A 17,628-nucleotide genomic window follows, 5' to 3' on the forward strand; every position below is an offset into this window, starting at 1 on the left:
GGACTTGAAGAGAGCAGACAATTTTATTTTATTTGGGCCAGTTTTATTTTCTTTCATTTTTGGGCTTGGACTTTAAAGCATAATTGTAAACTTTGGGGCTGAGGACATATATAACAGCACCAGGATTTTAGAGAGAGTAGACTGTTTTTGAGAGGAATAATTTTAGGGTTTTGCAATTCCAGTTTTTACTGTTCATGTGCACTGTTCACGTAGCAATAAAATTCGTTTTCTGTAATTTCGTTTTCTACTTTTATCTGCAATTTCATTTTCTGCTTCCAATTGCAATATCGTTTTCTGCTGATTAGTGGAAGGCTAAGTCTCCAGCGTTGTTTTTTCTTGAGGATCAAGCATAGCTCTTTTTGAGGTTTTGTTTTTACTATTGAATTCTGATCAGTTTTTCCTCTTCACCAATTGCTTTGTATTTGTTGCTATTAATCTATGCATGCTTAGTGCTTGATTAATTGTCTCTGCGCTTAATTTACGTTCATGCTTAATGATCAGTTTCGTTCATGATTAATTGGTGTATGTGTTTCTTAATCACATAATGACAGCCTTATGTTAATTTTCTCTTAGTAATTTAATTTAGGGATGGATTAAGTGGTTGAACTGATTAGGGATAAATTCTCGTAACCTAGGATAAGACACTTGCTTGTGAATCAAGGGGAAACAACATGTTTTAATTCTGTTATTTCTTTAATTTGAATTTGCTTGTTGTTTAATTTACAAAACCAAACAAACCCCCCCAATTCGTTACTGCTTTATTACTATATGTTATGAACGTTTGGTTGACCATTGTTCATTGGGAGACGACCTAGGATCACTTCCTAGATACTGCATTTTTAATATTTATTTGATTCGGGTACGGCCTCGATCAAATTTGGCGTCGTTGCCGGGGAGTTGTGGGCCAAAGGTTCATAATAGTGTTTAGTTGTTTTGTTTTGTGTAGCGTTCTATTTTGCATTTTAGTCGCGTCCCCTGTTTAGCGACTATTTTTAGCGACTGTTTTGCGATTGTTTCAGCTTTGTGTTTTGCTTTGACAGTAATTAGCGACTGGGAACTAGCGACTGATTTTGCAATTTAATTAGCAATTTTTGTTTTGATAGCTAGAGTTGTTATTTTTGGCTGATTTTTTTTGTGGTAGCTTTTTTTGATCCATATTTTGTGTGAAAAATACCAGGAGCACTTGGTGTGGCATTATTTGAGAGAGACAAAAATTTTGGGAACTTGTTTTTAGCAAAACTTAAAACAACCATAACTTTTGCTCTGGGTATCAGAATGACTATTATTATATATTTATTTGGGGTAGAAAAAAATTTCCCATACTGTGACAACTAGCTATAGTGCTGATTGGGGTCTCCCAAACTCGAAAAATCAGCCATTTACTAAGTTTTTTTTTTTTATTTTTCAAGTATTATTGTCTTATTTTCTAAACTTTCCTTAGGTAGTTTTCATAGTTAGACTTTGAATTTTTGTCTTAAAATTTTTGTGCTATCTTTTCATGATTTTAGGGTGTTGTTCACAAAATTTCATCTCATTTGGATATCATTTGACTATGGCTGTAGTTTTAAGCCTCCCCAGGTGCTTGTTTGAGAAACACATGATTTGCTACATATAGTGCATGACTAGGGGCAATCCAGGTGATATACAACCCTTTTATCCTGAAATAGATAGAACCTTTCATAGATTAGTTAGGCATAGTGTGCATCCTGGTCATTCTGTGCATTTTGAGCATTCTGAGTATTATGTTGCTGGTGATTTTGAATATTTTGGTTTTGAGCATTCGACTACTAATTTTCATACTGAGAACATGGCTCAACCTCCACCTCGTGAGAGGACTCTTAGGGAAATGGCTGCACCTGATTTCACTTATGAAAGCTTGTGCATTCAATATCCTGACGAGGGTGTTCCATATATTCTCATGATTGGACTAATACATCTGCTGCCCAAGTTTCATGGTCTTGCAGGTGAAGATCCTCATAAGCATCTTAAGGAGTTCCATATTGTCTGTTCCACAATGAAGCCCCCTGATGTCCAGGAAGATCATATCTTTGTAAAGGCTTTTCTTCATTCTTTGGAGGGAGCGGCGAAAGATTGGCTGTACTACCTGGCTCCCAGATCCATCTCCAACTGGAATGACCTTAAGAGGGTGCTCTTGGAGAAATTCTTCCCTGCATCTAGGACCACTTCCATCAGAAAAGACATTTCAGGCATCAGGCAACTTAGTGGAGAAAGCTTGTATGAGTACTGGGAAAGATTCAAGAAATTGTGCGCAAGCTGTCCTCACCACCAGATTTCTGAGCAACTCCTTCTGCAATATTTCTATGAGGGATTTAGCAACATGGAGAGGGGTATGATTGATGCTGCCAGTGGTGGAGCCCTTGGTGATATGAATCCTGCTGAGGCTAGGAATTTGATTGGGAAGATGGCTTCCAACTGCCAACAATTCAGTGCAAGAAATGATGCTATTGTCCTTAAAGGAGTCCATGAGGTGGCCATAAATTCATCTTCATCTGCTGAAAATACAAAGCTTGAGGGAAAACTTGATGCCTTGGTCAAACTAGTAACTCAGCTTGCCATGAATTAGAAATCTGAATTTGCACCTGTTGCAAGAGTCTAGGGTCTATGTTCCTTAGCAGATCACCATACAGATCTATGTCCTTCTTTGCAGCAACCTGAAGCTTATGCTGCAAACATTTATAATAGACCCCCTCAGCAGCAAAACCAACAATAGCAAAATAATTATGACCTTTCAAGCAACAGATACAATCCAGGTTGGAGGAATCATCTAAATCTGAGATGGGCAAGTCCTCCACAACAACAACAACCTGTCCCTCCCTACCAGAATGCTGTTGGTCCAAGCAAGCCATATTTCCTCCTCCAATGTAGCAACAGCAGTCACAAAAAAGACAACAAGCAACTGAGGCTCCTCCTCAACCTTCCTTAGAAGAGTTAGTGAGGCAAATGACCATTCAGAATATGCAATTTTAGCAAGAGACAACAACCTCCATTCAGAGTCTGACAAATCAGATGGGGCAGATGGCTACTCAGTTGACCCAAGCTCAGTCCCAAAATTCTGATAAATTGCCTTCACAAACTGTGCAGAATTCGAAAAATGTGAGTGCCATCACCTTGAGGTCTGGCAAGCAAATTGAAGTGCCTCCACCAATAGCAACACCTACACCTGAACCTATCAAGCTTCATTCTGCACCTGAAAAAGAGGATGAGATAGTTGCACAAAAGAGAAAGCTTCCTGATCATAAGGGAGCTAACAAAAATTTTCATGTAGGTGGACCTTCTTCTAGTAATTTTGACTTGTAGCAGCCTCCTATCCCTCTTCCATTCCCACCTAAAGCAATTCCAAACAAAAAGATGGAAGAAGTGGAAAAGGAGATCTTGGAGACCTTCAGGAAAGTAGAGGTAAACATACCTCTGCTAGATGCCATCAAGCAGATTCCAAGATATGCCAAGTTTCTAAAGGAGCTGTGTACCCACAAAAGGAAGCTCAAAGGCAATGAGAGGATTAGCACGGGTAGAAAAGTGTCAGCATTGATAGGTAAATCTGTTCCTCACATTCCTGAGAAATGTAAGGACCCAGGTACTTTTTGTATACCTTGCATTATTGGGAACAGTAAATTTGAGAATGCCATGCTAGATCTAGGAGCATCAGTTAGTGTCATGCCTCTGTCCATTTTTAATTCTTTATCTCTTGGACCTTTGCAATCTACAGATGTGGTGATTCATTTGGCAAATAGAAGTGTTGCTTACCCCACAGGTTTCATAGAGGATGTGTTGGTTCAGGTTGGTGAACTTATTTTTCCTGTTGATTTTTATGTTCTTAATATGGAAGAGGGATTTTCCCATGGTTTAGTTCCAATTATTTTAGGCAGACCATTTAAGAAAACAACCCGAACCAAGATAGATGTTTATGCTGGCACATTGTCTATGGAATTTGGTGATATTGTTGTTCACTTTAACATTCTTGATGCCATGAAACATCTATCTGAGGATCATTCTGTTTTTCGTGCTGAGATAATTGATCAGATTTTTGATGATTATATGTTTGATTTTGATTTTGTTCTTCATGGTAGGAAACATCCCTTTTTATCTGATCTGCATACTTGTCATTCCTTATGCATTGAATCTGAATCTGAATCTGAGTTTGAATTTGATCCTGTATCTGATTTTTATGCTGAGAGTGAATTTGAATTTGAGTCTAGTTCTGATTTTCTGGGTGTTGTACCTCTTGATGTTGATTTTTTAGAGTCAGAATGCACTAACCATGTTGCAGGAAATACATATACTTCTTACTTGCTTTATGAGGTACAGGCTGAGAAACCTTCTTCTTCTCCTACCCTGATTCCTCCCACTGTTCAGCCACCACCCATACTAGAGTTGAAGCCCTTACCAGCAACCTTCAAGTATGCTAGAGGACAAGGAAAAATTTCTAGTGATCATCTCTGCCTCCCTTGCTGCTGAGCAAGAGGAGAAGTTGTTGCTAGTACTCAAGAAGCACAAGAAAGCCATTGGATGGACTTTAGCAGACATTCATGGTATTAGCCTATCTACCTGCATGCATAGGATACTTTTAGAGGATGGAGCTAAGCCAGTGAGACAGCCACAGTGGCGACTCAACCCTGTTATTCTGGATGTGGTGAAAAAGGAAGTGACCAAGCTCTTACAATCTGGAATCATCTACCCCATTTCTGACAGCCAGTGGGTGAGTCCAGTCCAAGTGGTTCCTAAGAAGACAGGCCTGACAGTGATCAAGAATGAGAAGGATTAGCTTATCCCTGCAAGAGTGCAGAACAGCTGGCGAGTTTGCATTGATTATAGGAGGTTGAACCAGGTAATCAGAAAATCATTTTCCCCTGCCATTCATTGATCAAATGCTTGAGCGCTTGGCAGGTAAGTCTCATTACTATTATTCTTGATGGTTTTTCTGGTTATATACAAATTCATATTGCTCCAGAGGATCAAGAAAAGACCATATTCACCTGTCCCTTTGGCACTTTTGCCTATAGGAGGATGCCCTTTGGCCTATGCAATGCCCCTGGTACCTTCCAGTGGTGTATGCTTAGCATTTTCAGTGATTTTTTAGAGAGTTACATAGAGGTGTTTATGGATGATTTTACTGTTTATGGATCCTTTTTTTTATGCATGTTTGGATAGTCTGGATAGAGTTCATAATAGATGCATTGAAACTAACCTTGTGCTGAATTTTGAAAAATGTCACTTCATGGTAGAACAAGGTATAGTTTTAGGGCATATCATTTCCAGTAGGGGCATAAAGGTAGACCCTGCAAAAATAGTTGTTATTTCACAATTGCCTTACCCCTCTTGTGTGCGAGAGGTTCATTCTTTTCTTGGTCATGCAGGGTTTTATAGGCGTTTTATCAAGGATTTTAGCAAAGTGGCCCTTCCACTATCCAATCTATTGCAAAAGGAGGTGGAGTTTGATTTTGATGACCGGTGCAAAGAGGCTTTTGATTGCCTCAAGCGTGCCGTGACTACCACCCCTATCATTCAGGCACCTGATTGGACAACCCCATTTGAGCTAATGTGTGATGCATCCAATTACACATTGGGGGCTGTCCTTGCTCAAAAGATTAATAAGTTGCCTCGGGTGATCTACTACGCTTCCAGAATTTTGGATGCTGCTCAAGCAAATTACACTACCACAGAGAAGGAGCTATTAGCGATAGTTTTTGCTCTTGAGAAATTTCGTTTATATTTACTTGGTACTCGTGTTATTGTTTATACTGGCCATGCTGCTCTGAAGTACCTATTGAAGATAGTTGAATAAAAGCCTAGATTGATCAGGTGGATGCTTTGGCTCCAAGATTTTGATTTGGAGATCCGTGATCGGGGCAGTGCACAGAACCTCGTGGCTGACCACCTGAGTAGGATTGAGTGTGCGTCTGAGGACTCACCCATCCTGGATGATTTTCCGGATGACCATTTGTACATTCTGTATAGTATTTATGATTCCTTCCCCACTCCTTGGTTTGCTAATATTGTGAATTATTTGGTTGCTTCTGTTTTTCCTCCCTTAGCATCTAAAGCTTAAAATGATAAAATTAAGAGCGATGCTAAGCATTATATTTGGGATGACCCCTATTTGTGGAAGTTGTGCAGTGACCAGGTTATTAGGAGATGCATTCCAGACCATGAGATCGACTCGGTCCTGCAATTTTGTCATTCTTCTGCACTAGGTGGCCATCTTGGCATATAGAGGACAGCTCGCAAGGTGCTTGACTGCAGTTTCTATTGGCCCACCATCTTTAAGGATGCGTGGAAAATCTGTAGCACTTGTGAGCCTTTTCAGAGAGCAAGCGGCTAACTTTCATGGAGACAACAAATGCCTCAACAACCCATGTTGTTCTGTGAGGTGTTTGACGTCTAGGGTATAGATTTTATGGGGCCTTTCCCTGTCTCTTTTGGTTTTGTTTATATTCTCCTTGCTGTGGATTATGTTTCAAAATGGGTGGAAGCCAAACCCACCAGAACTAACGATGCTAAGGCTGTTATGGATTTTGTTAGATCTAATCTGTTTTGCAGGTTTGGAGTCCCTATCCCTAGAGCCATCATTAGTGCTCAAGGCACCCATTTTTGCAGCAGATCCATGTATTCCTTGCCCAAAAAGTATAGGATCGTGCACAAAATTTCCACACCTTACCACCTCCAAACTAATGGGCAGGCTGAGATTTCAAATAATAAGATAAAAAGGATCTTGGAGAAAATTGTGCAACCGAACAGAAAGGATTGGAGCACCAGGCTGGATGATGCTCTTTGGGCGCATAGGACTGCCTACAAAGCACCCATAGGAATGTCTCCTTATCGGGTTGTCTTTGGCAAGGCATGCCTTCTTCCTGTAGAGATAGAGCACAAAGCCTACTGGGCTATAAAGACCTGCAACTTCTCTATTGATCAGGCTGGAGAGGAAAGGAAGTTGCAACTAAGTGAGCTAGATGAGATCCATTTAGAAGCCTATAAGAATTCCAAATTCTACAAGGAGAAGACCAAGAAGTTCCATGATAGTTTGATAGCTAAGAAGGACTTCGTGGTTGGACACAAAGTTTTATTGTATAACTCTAGGCTCGAACTCATGAGTGGTAAGTTGAGGTCAAAGTGGATTGGTCCTTTTGTGGTGACTAATGTTTTTCCTTATGGTACAATTGAGATCAAAAGTGAATCCACAGATAAGAGCTTCAAGGTCAACGGACACCGTCTAAAACAATTCCTCACAAATCCTTCCTTGGTGGATGTAGTGGTGGAGGAGATCTCCTTACTTCACCCTACTTCTCTTCCGCCATGACTTAGGGAGTTTTCTTTTTCTGTCTCCTTCTTTACTTTTATTGCACTTGTCCAATTTTATTGATTTTTTTTATTGCTCTTGATCTTATGATTGTGCTACATTAAGGACAATGTGTTGTTTAAGTGTGGGAGGGGGGAGATTTTCTAGGTTAATTTTTTTATTTTGATTTTATGTTTTGTGTACAATATTGCATGTTTCTCTTTGAATTTTGGGTTATGTACAGGTATTGGGAAATTGTTTTTGAAATAGGAGTTTCTTTGCATTTTGTGAATTGAAATCCTTGTTTTTCTCCACATTTCAAGTTAGTTTTGAAATTTCGAATTGAAAGTGATAGATTTACCCTTGGTGAGAATTTGAGCCATCATCATCTATTTTATTCGGTGTGTTTTGCCCCATTGATTGCTTGCACAATAGCCTTGGCTTGACTCTTGTTGATACTTCTTGCTTCACATGCATGTTGGGAGATGATTTAGGCATTTTGTTCTTATAAGCCTCTAGCCAAATGAGCCTACCTTGAATTAATTCCTTTGATAGCCCCTTTGAGCCTATGTTCCCCTTTCTTTATTTTGAAGCTCATTACAAGCCTTAAGTGAAAAACCATGATCTCACCCTACCCTTAAGGAATTTTGGAGCTTTGGAATTGTTTTGGGAATAAGTGTGGGGGGGGGGGGGGGGGTATGTTTCATTGGATGATATGTTTTCTTGTTGGCCATGCTTGATAATGTATTTTGGCCATGCTTGATGTATATACATATATTGCCTAATTGTTGCTTTATTTTTCAAATGCTATTGTTCACGTTAAAAAAACAAAAAAAAATGAAAAAAAAACAAAAAAAAATAATGAAATTGAATAAATGAGGTCTTGGTTTGAAGACTTGGATTGGTTTGAGGACTTGGTTGATTTTGTTTTGGGTTTACTTTTTATGCTTAATTTTTAATTTGGGTTTTGGGGTTTACTACTTTTACTTAGTTTCCACTTATTCACCATTGCTCCTCTATTCCGTTGGGTCTTAGCTACTTATCCCATACTTTCCTCTACCTTGTCCTTGGCCCCATTACAACCTTAAAAGACCTTTTGATCCTCATGTGTATGTGTTTGGCAAGTTTGGTTGTCAATTTTAGAGTTTTGCCAAGTCTATGTGGTGTTTGTTTTTCATGGGTGCTTTGAGAGTAAATAGTAGCCTAGACACTTGTGAGATAGAGTGCATATCTTGTGAGGCTTTATCACTTTTCATTCAATTCTTGAGCTGATTGGCTGTGTTGCCATGTTAGAGGTGCTTGGATGATTTTCATGACTGCCTTGATTCTTTAACTCTTTACGTGTTGGATGTTACCCATTCCTTTCGTTCCTTGGGATTCATTGAGAAATACGTAAATGTTTCTGTGTTTGTTTGTCTCTCTTAAATGTCTCTGGATTTGTTCATTACTCTACTTTTGATTTTGCCCAGGAGTGCAAAAGGCTAAGTGTTGGGGGATTTGATGTGTCATTATTTTCTCCTATTTCTTAACCCTTTTTGTCACCATTTTAATTACGGATTAGCCTTAATTGTCAAATAAATTATGCAGTTATCATTTGGGCCTACTTGACTAATTTTGTGTTTTTAATTTAATTTTAGGAGAATTATAAGCAATTGAGCTTGGATCCGAAATTGGGCTGAACCGGCATGGACTTGAAGAGAACGGATAATTTTATTTTATCCAATTTTATTTTATTTGGGCCAGTTTTATTTTATTTCATTTTTGGGCTTGGACTTTAAAGCAGAATTGTAAACTTTGGGGCTGAGGACATATATAATAGCACCAGGATTTTAGAGAGAGTAGACTATTTCTGAGAGGAATAATTTTAGGGTTTTGCAATTCCAGTTTTTTACTGTTCATGTGCACTGTTCACGTAGTAATAAAATTTGTTTTCTGTAATTTCATTTTCTGCTTCAATCTGCAATTTTGTTTTCTGCTTCCAATTTCAATTTCATTTTCTGCTAATTAATGGAAGGCTAAGTCTCCAGCGTTGTTTTTTCTTGAGGATCAAGCACAACTCTCTTTGAGGTTTTGTTATTACTATTGAATTCTGATCAGTTTTTCCTCTTCACCAATTGCTCTGTATTTGTTGCTATTAATCCATGCATGCTTAGTGCTTGATTAATTGTCTCTGCGCTTAATTTAGGTTCATGCTTAATGATCAGTTTCGTTCATGATTATTTGGTGTATGTGTTGCTTAATCACATAATGACAACCTTATGTTAATTTTCGCTTAGTAATTTAATTTAGGGTTGGATTAAGTGGTTGAATTGATTAGGGATAAATTCTCGTATCCTAGGATAAGAGACTTGCTTGTGAATCAAGGGGAAACAACATGTTTTAATTCTGTTATTTCTTTAATTCTCCTAGATACTGCATTTTTAATGTTTATCTGATTCGGGTACGGCCTCAATCACGGATGCATGCAAACTTCATCTTGAAATGCAGCAAATGCAGGCTTTGTACGCAACAATGCAATGTAATGGAAAATTGTGCAATGTTCACAACATTTTTTCCTATTTTTGTGATTTGATTTTTTGGTTCTTTTCCGTTTGTGGAAAACACAAATTGACTGTTATCGCAACCTACCCTTCGGCAGGAGGGCGACGCGAGGGCTCACAGGTGCGTCTTCCAAGAAAGGAAGGCGCGTGGAGTCGCCACCAACGTTTATTTGAGGAAAACGTCGGAAAAATTGGAAAGGTGTAGCCTACGAACTTTAATTTGCGAAAGGTCCGAGAGTTGTTTTTACACACGGGGAAGGTATTAGCACCCCACGCGTCCGTCACAAGGGACGACAGCCTTTAACCAAGTGTGCAATATCATGTCTTCGATTTGTTTTATTTTCCCTTTTTTACGTTTTTATGTCTTTTTATGCCTTTTGTATTTTTTTATCTTTTTGTGGTCGACAAGGGTATTTCCCTTGCTCCTACGTATTCCTCAATTGCGATGAGGAAATTAAACCTACGTAGTTCTTTCAGAACTAAACGTTGGTTAAGTTGTTTTGATCTTTCTTTGCAAGATCGATTTTAACCGCACAAAAGTCGTTTAAGGCATTGGACCATTAAACGATCTTTTGGTTCTTTTGAAAGGAGAGAAACGTTGAGGCGTTGGACCATTAACGATCTCTTGGTTTTGAATGGAGAGAAACGTTAAGGCATTGGACCATTAACGATCTCTTGGTTTTTGAACGGAGAGGAACGTTAAGGTGTTGGACCATTAACGATCTCTTGGGGTGGTCGACAAAAGCGGGGCTTTTGCTCCTACGTATCCTCAATTGCGATGAGAAAATCATACTTATGTAGTTCTTGCAAAAGCGGTAAAGTTATAGGTTGATTTTATGCTTTTGAACGGTCCATGTTAACCGATAAAAGCAAAGAGGACCGTTTAAGGCGTTGGACCTTAAAACGATTCTAAGTGACTTTTGCGGACAAAGCTTGATTTGTGAGTTGATTTTAGCCTTAGTTTCACTTTGGTTATTAGTCAATTCATTCAAGGAATCTTTCAAAGAAAAACGTCCAATTGATTTTTTTATTATTTTTTTATTTTTTTTTCTAGATATTTTGATTATTTTATTATTTTTTAAAGATATTTTGGTTATTTTATTATTATTTTTTCCTTTTTTTGATTTAACCGAGGTTACAGCATGAACGATCGGTTAGATTTTGTTTTAACAGCAACTAAAAAGGATTACAACACAAATGATTGGTTGAAATTCATTTTATCATTTATTAGGTGAGAAATGACTAAAATAAACGGTTAAAAGCTCGTTAAAGCGAAAGAAAAGAAAACTGAAAGTAAGCGAAATGGAAGTGAAAGTACACAAAACAAGTAGGAACCACTAAGGGTGCATTGGATGAATTGAAAGATTCGATTTTGGGAACTTACCGGTTGAAGACCGAAGAACGATGAAGAACGATGAAGAATTTCCACAAAATCGCTTACGGAAACGTCTCAGAAGCGTTACGGAAGCACCTCGGCTTGGATTTTCTTCACGAAAACACATTTTTTCACCCAAAACAGTCAAAATGAATAGCCAAGGGGTTCGGAATATATTTGAAATAGGCCCTCCCCTCCCCTATTTATAGGGGAAAAGGGAGGTGCTTGCTGCCCAGAGGCTTCTTGAGGAAGATTTCTAAGCGTACCCCAATTACTAAGTTCACCCCCTTTTCGTACTTTACAAAAAAGTTACAGAAGCCTTATGAAAGTGTTTCATATTTGATTTTCATCTTTTTTTCTCTTTCCTTTCACCAATATTAAGTGAAATATGCTTACCCAAGGTTTTCGGAAATTATACGGAAGCATTACGGAAGCCTCAAATTGCTATTTACACCCCTATCTTGATAAGTTCACCCCCCCGCCCGTTTTTGTGTTTTTGGTTGTTTTCTTTCCGAAATCTCACGAAACTTTACGGATTCCACCGCGATGAGCGTTAAGCCTTCCAAAGCGATCAACAATGGTCCTCGGATAAGATTAGAGTGTAACAGTTTTTTTACACACACCCCACTTTGCTAAATACACTCCTGTTTTCATGTTCTTGGCCGATTTCTCTCCGAAACATCCCGGAAGTGTACAGATTCCATGGCGATGGGTGTTAAATATTTTGAAGTGGTCAAATGAAAGTCACATGCCGACAAACAATGGTCCCAGATGAAATTAGGGTATGACAGTTGCCCCTCTTTACTTATCTTTTATTGGAGATAAAAAAGAAGTAAATATAAGACACTTATTTCGTTCGAGCTCAATCTTTACCCGATCGGCCACTAGCGCAAATCCAAGCAATAAAACCTGTGAAGGCATGAATATATTGAAATTCCTTTTTTTTTAAATGTACAAACAAAGGACGTCGAGTCCTACGAAGCACAAGGGAAAAGGATATTGAAGTTTTTGAGTTGAAGACATTCTCGTCTTCGAAATGTGTGCGGATTACCGTATAGGGAGTCTCCGCATGCTACCTGACTTCTCACAGGTCGGGGTAGCAGAACTGTGTGTGTACGGATAACCACTTGGGGTATTTTCGCCTGTCACCTGACTTCACGGGTCAGGATTAACAGAAGTTGTGTTTGTATGGATAACCACTCGGGTATCTCCGCCTGCCACTTGACTTCACGGGTAAGGATTAACAGAAGTTGTCTTTGTATGGATAACCACTCGGGTATTTCTGCTTGCCACCTGACTTCACGGGTCGGGATTAATAGAAGTGTATTTTTACGGATAACCACTTCGGGTATTTCCGCCTGCCACCTGACTTCATGGGTCGGGATTAACAGAAGTTGTCTTTGTATGAATAACCACTCGAGTATCTCCTCCTGCCACCTGACTTCACGGGTCAGGATTAACAGAAGTTGTTTGTGAGACTGAAAAGTCTCGATCGGAAGATGCTGACATCTCCAGAAATGGTGCAGATGACCACATTGGTCTCTGCTTGTCAATCGGACTTAGGGTTTCTGAATGACGAGGTGCGGATAACCGTAAGGCGTCTCCAAATGAGACTTTTTTGAAGTCTCAGCTGAAAGACACTGACATCTCCAGGAAAGGTACAGGTGACGATGTTAGTCATTACATGCTATCGAGCTTTGAGTCTTACGGATAGCAAATGAGACTTTTTCACAGTCTCGGTCGGAAGACGCTGACATCTCTGGGAAAGGTGCAAGTGACGATGTTAGTCACTGCATGCTACCAGACTTTGAGTCTGATGGATAGCGAACGAGTGTGTGCGGATTACCGTATAGGGCATCTCCGCGTGCCAATGGACTCACAGATCACAATAGCAAAAGGTGGGGCGATCGAAAAAAGTGAGGCTTTTGCTTCTACGAATCCTCAATTTGTGATGAGGAACTCAGACCTGCGTAGTTCTTGATAACTGTGAGACTAAAATAGTCTCGGTGTTTTTTCACTAAAATGCGAACATGCTTTAGTAAAGAAACAAAACCTCCAACCGATCAGAGCAACATATAATTTTTGGAGAAAAACAATGTGTCTATTGGGGAAGGAGAGTATGCTGATAAAATCTTCTCATAACCACAAATGAGATTTCGGATAACAGCGTTTCATTTCTAAACGACTATTTAGAGGAAACACTGGGTCCAACTGAAATAGAAGAAAATCACTCAGAGTGTATAAACCTCACACAGGCAAGTGTTTTATCCTAATTCCGAACCATAGATATGACATGACTTAATTTTGCAAATCATTTACTATCAAATCAAAGATTACATGCATGATCATGGATCAATAAGACCTTTTTTGGGAATAGTGTTTTTGGTGGGAAATTTGGATCCGAGTGTTTTGGCCTTTCCCTTTTCTATTTTTGTTTAGTGCGGGGTGAGAAAGTCACCAGCACACAGGATTTTGGTTGGCAATCAAAGGGAGAGGACCACTTCAAGTCGTGGTTTCCTTTATTTTCTTGTTTGTTTGTGACAATTTTGTATTGTTCAGATATTGTCTAGTCCAAAGACCTTTCTATATATTTCTTTCGTTTTCTTCCGATCTTCGATCGAGAATTTTTCTTTTTCTTTTGTTTTCTTCCAATCTTTGATCAGAAACTTTCTTTTTTCTTTTCTTTTGTTTTCTTCCGATCTTTGATCGGGAACTTTCTTTTTTTTCTTTTGTTTTTGAAGCATGTTATTAGCTCAACAGTGAGTGACCCTTCTTTCTTAGGAGACCCCGCCGTTCCTTCTTCCGAGGGCAAGGATGGAAATTCTCATCCCGGGTCAAGGTTTATGGTGAGTTCGGATTTTGGCTCAAGGCTTGTAGAATGGCTGGACATGATGTATGTCAGGGTGTTGATTTGGCCAGTGGTTCAGGGATAAAGGGGATGTCCCACATTATTTCCATGACACACATGCAACAATGATGATTAGGAAATCTTATGCAAAACTAGTCATGCATGCACCCTTGTGGACACTCAGGTATCAAGTTTTTATGGTCATGTGACACTAGGGCTCAGGATTCATTTTTCCTATTTAAGTCAACCCAGTGTTTCCAAAATAATTATCAATTCATGCATTCATCCGAGTCCATTTTGGGTGTTTGGGAAAATTTTCACAGCATTCACCCTTCAGGTGTATACTCATTTTTTCAACAAAACCCTTTGTTTTGATTGGTGAATCTTTTTCAAAGAAAAGCTGGAAGTCATTTCTTTTCAAAAGCATGCTGGCTTTTCAGCCGAAAGATATATTTTTTGTTCTTGTTTTTTTTGGTTGTTTTTTTTAAAGATTAAAAACAGCTTGTAACCTAGGCATGGATGATGCCCGAGATCACATCTTTTTGAAAAAAGCGTGCAAACGAAAGTGCACAAGACCTACACATTTGTTTTGTGTTTCAGACAAATCGTCGTAAAGTAAGTACAACCATATGCCCTAAGCGATAAATTACTCGCAATGCGACAGATAATTGCATCTTCAGTTTAATCACAATGGACATAATAATTGGAAGCAGATAATGTCAGATTACAAGAGAAATAACAAATTAATAGAAGAATTGAAAGCATTAATGAAGGATAAATCAAAAGTTTGGCGATCCCGGTTGTATGGCTCCGCCTCCTCCAAGGAAGTGCGGAAATTCATCATCCCTCAGTTGCCCTTGTCTCTGTCTGAGGAATGACCATCCTTTGATGGCCTCGAAATGCTATTTGTGACATCCTGGAAATTTCTACCCGGAATTTTTTAAAATGATGTATTTTGAATGATTATATATATAAGTATTATTCAGTGTATATGCCTATATGTTCTTAGTAGAAGTAGGAATAACGGGGGCAAGATATGCATAGTAGCTGCATGATAGCCTCCCTCTCTGGCTATGCTCGCATAGTTGGCCCTCCTCTGAGATTAGGGGGGTGGCCAAGGAACTGATAAAGGGAAACTACTTGCCCCTCACCCGGGAGCACAAGTCTCAGTTAAGCATTAAGGGCAGAGGACCTTGAGTTCTCTAAAGGCACAAATGTGGAGCCCTTTGAAAGCGAGGACGTGCAGCCCTCTGAAGGTGAGGACTTGTTGCCCTCTGAAGGTGAGGGCGTGTAGCACTCTGAAGGAGAGGGCATGCAGCCCTTTGAAGGCGAGGACATGTAGTCCTCTGAAGGTGAGGGTGTGTAGCCCTCTGAAGGGGAGAACGTGCAGTCCTCTAAAGGCGAGGACGTGCAGTACTCTAAAGGTGAGGACATGCAGTCCTCTGAAGGCGAGGACGTGTAGTCCTCTTATGGCGAGGGCGTGTAGCTTTCTAAAGGCGAGGACGTGTAGCCCTCTGAAGATGAGGACGTGTAGTCCTCTGAAGGCGAGGACGTGCAGTCCTCTAAAGGCGAGGACGTGTAGCCCTCTAAAGGCGAGGGCGTGCAGTCCTTTGAAGGCGAGGGCGTGTAGCCCTCTAAACGAGAGAACGTGCAGTCCTCTGAAGGCGAGGACGTGCAGTCCTCTGAAGGCGAGGACGTGCAATCCTCTGAGGGTGAGGACGTGCAGTCCTTTGAAGGCGAGGACGTGCAGTCCTCTAAAGGCGAGGACGTGTAGCCTTCTGAAGGCGAGGACGTGTAGCCCTCTGAAGATGAGGACGTGTAGTCCTCTGAAGGCAAGGACGTGTAGTCCTCTAAAGGCGAGGACGTGTAGCCCTCTAAAGGCGGGGGCGTGCAGTCCTTTGAAGGCGAGGACATGCAGTCGTCTGAAGGAGAGGACGTGTAGTCCTCTAAAGGCGAGGACGTGCAGTCCTCTGAAGGCGAGGGCGTGCATTCCTCTGAAGGCGAGGATGTGCAGTCCTCTGAAGGCGAGGATGTGCAGTCCTCTGAAGGCGAGTACGTGAAATCCTCTGAAGGCGAGGATGTGTAGTCCTCTGAAGGCGAGAACATGCAGCCCTCAAAAGGCGAGGACGTGTAGTCCTCTGAAGGCAAGGGCGTGTAGCCCTCTGAAGGGGAGGACCTGCAGTCCTCTAAAGGTGAGGACGTGCAGTCCTCTGAAGGCGAGGACGTGTAGTCCTCTAAAAGTGAGGGCATGTAGTCCTCTGAAGGCGAGAACATGCAGTCCTCTGAAACATGCTTGTTCTTTCTTTTTCTAACATACACACTTGTTCAATTTCATGAAAAGGAACACAAACTCCATCACAATCAAGCATTCAATTCAAAATAAAAGCATACAATTAAGTTAAACTACCATATCATTAAAAACCAAGTTAAATTGTTCAGAATGCCTCAAGATGAGTAAATCAATTAATCATAAATAAAACTAGCAGTGTATGTAGACATAAAGGAAATACTATACTAAAACCATAATTATAATAATAATAATAATAGTAATAATAATAATAATAATCTGAAAAGCAATAAAAAAAAAACAAAATCATCAGGAATTTCAAATTCCTGTGACTGGTCCTGTGTATCCTGTGTCTGACCATCCTTCTCATCTGTTAGATATAGCACTGGAGTAGTTGGAGGAGAAGTGTTCAGTGTCAGGACTGGAGCAGTTTGACCCTCTGATAAGTCCAAGAAAGGGTCTGCTGCAGGCTGAGGTGAGGGTATGTCCTCCCCTTATGCTGGGGGCTCAGAAGCTGCCTCAAGAGATCTCTCAAGTGTGGCCGCAACTTCCTGTGTCTCCTCTGCCACCATCCCCCTGACAAAAGGCTCTAGAATGGTGGCCTCGGATGAATCATCCTCCACATGCTGTGGTACCTGGGCTGTGGGACCTTCATCTTCCTTGCAAAGAGAAGACAGAGTCCCGGGCCAAGCTACCAACTCAGTGAACTGCTTCACTGAAGGAATAGATCCTGGAGGTGCCACCACCTGTAAGCTCTGTAATAGAATAATCTGCCCCTGATGGATGCTCTGAAGCATGGCTTCAAGATGCTAAAAATCTGCATAAGCTAGAACAAAATGAGCTACTGAGGTACGTGCTGGAATAGGAGTTGTAGATGTGGAAGGAGGCTCAGCTGGCCTCATCCTTGCCTGCCTGGCCCCTCTGATAGAAACTGTTAGATCATCAGGATTCCAATTGTTTTTCTTGATATAGGCCAAGTTGATGACCGGGCTCAGGCGCTCGAAAACCAAGCTGTCAGAAGTAACCCCTCTGTCCTTACACAGGACGGTGATCAGAGCAGGGAACCCAAGTCTAGAAGAGTTAGATTGGGCTATAGATGTGATCTGGCCAGAGATAAGGGCTCCCACATTCATGTCCATCTGAGAGACTAGGCCAAAGATCATCCTAGCTCTATCTACTATCAGGTCTGAGGTGTGTGAAGTAGGAGCCAGGTTGGAATATGAAAGAACACTCCACACCTGAGCAAGAGTCATCAAATCGTTCCTGAGAATCTTCCCAGGATGG

The 17,628-nt window shown here is 40.4% G+C and overlaps 1 non-coding gene across 1 annotated transcript; it reads right to left on the reverse strand.

The window, feature by feature from the left end:
• Window positions 1-2,188: 2,188 nt before the first annotated feature.
• On the reverse strand, window positions 2,189-2,292 carry LOC114424799. Its single transcript, XR_003669099.1, has one exon. It is a non-coding gene; the product is annotated as a small nucleolar RNA R71 (small nucleolar RNA).
• Window positions 2,293-17,628: the final 15,336 nt, after the last annotated feature.

Source organism: Glycine soja, chromosome 8, assembly GCF_004193775.1.
Source record: "Glycine soja cultivar W05 chromosome 8, ASM419377v2, whole genome shotgun sequence".
Classification (NCBI taxonomy): Eukaryota; Viridiplantae; Streptophyta; class Magnoliopsida; order Fabales; family Fabaceae; genus Glycine; species Glycine soja.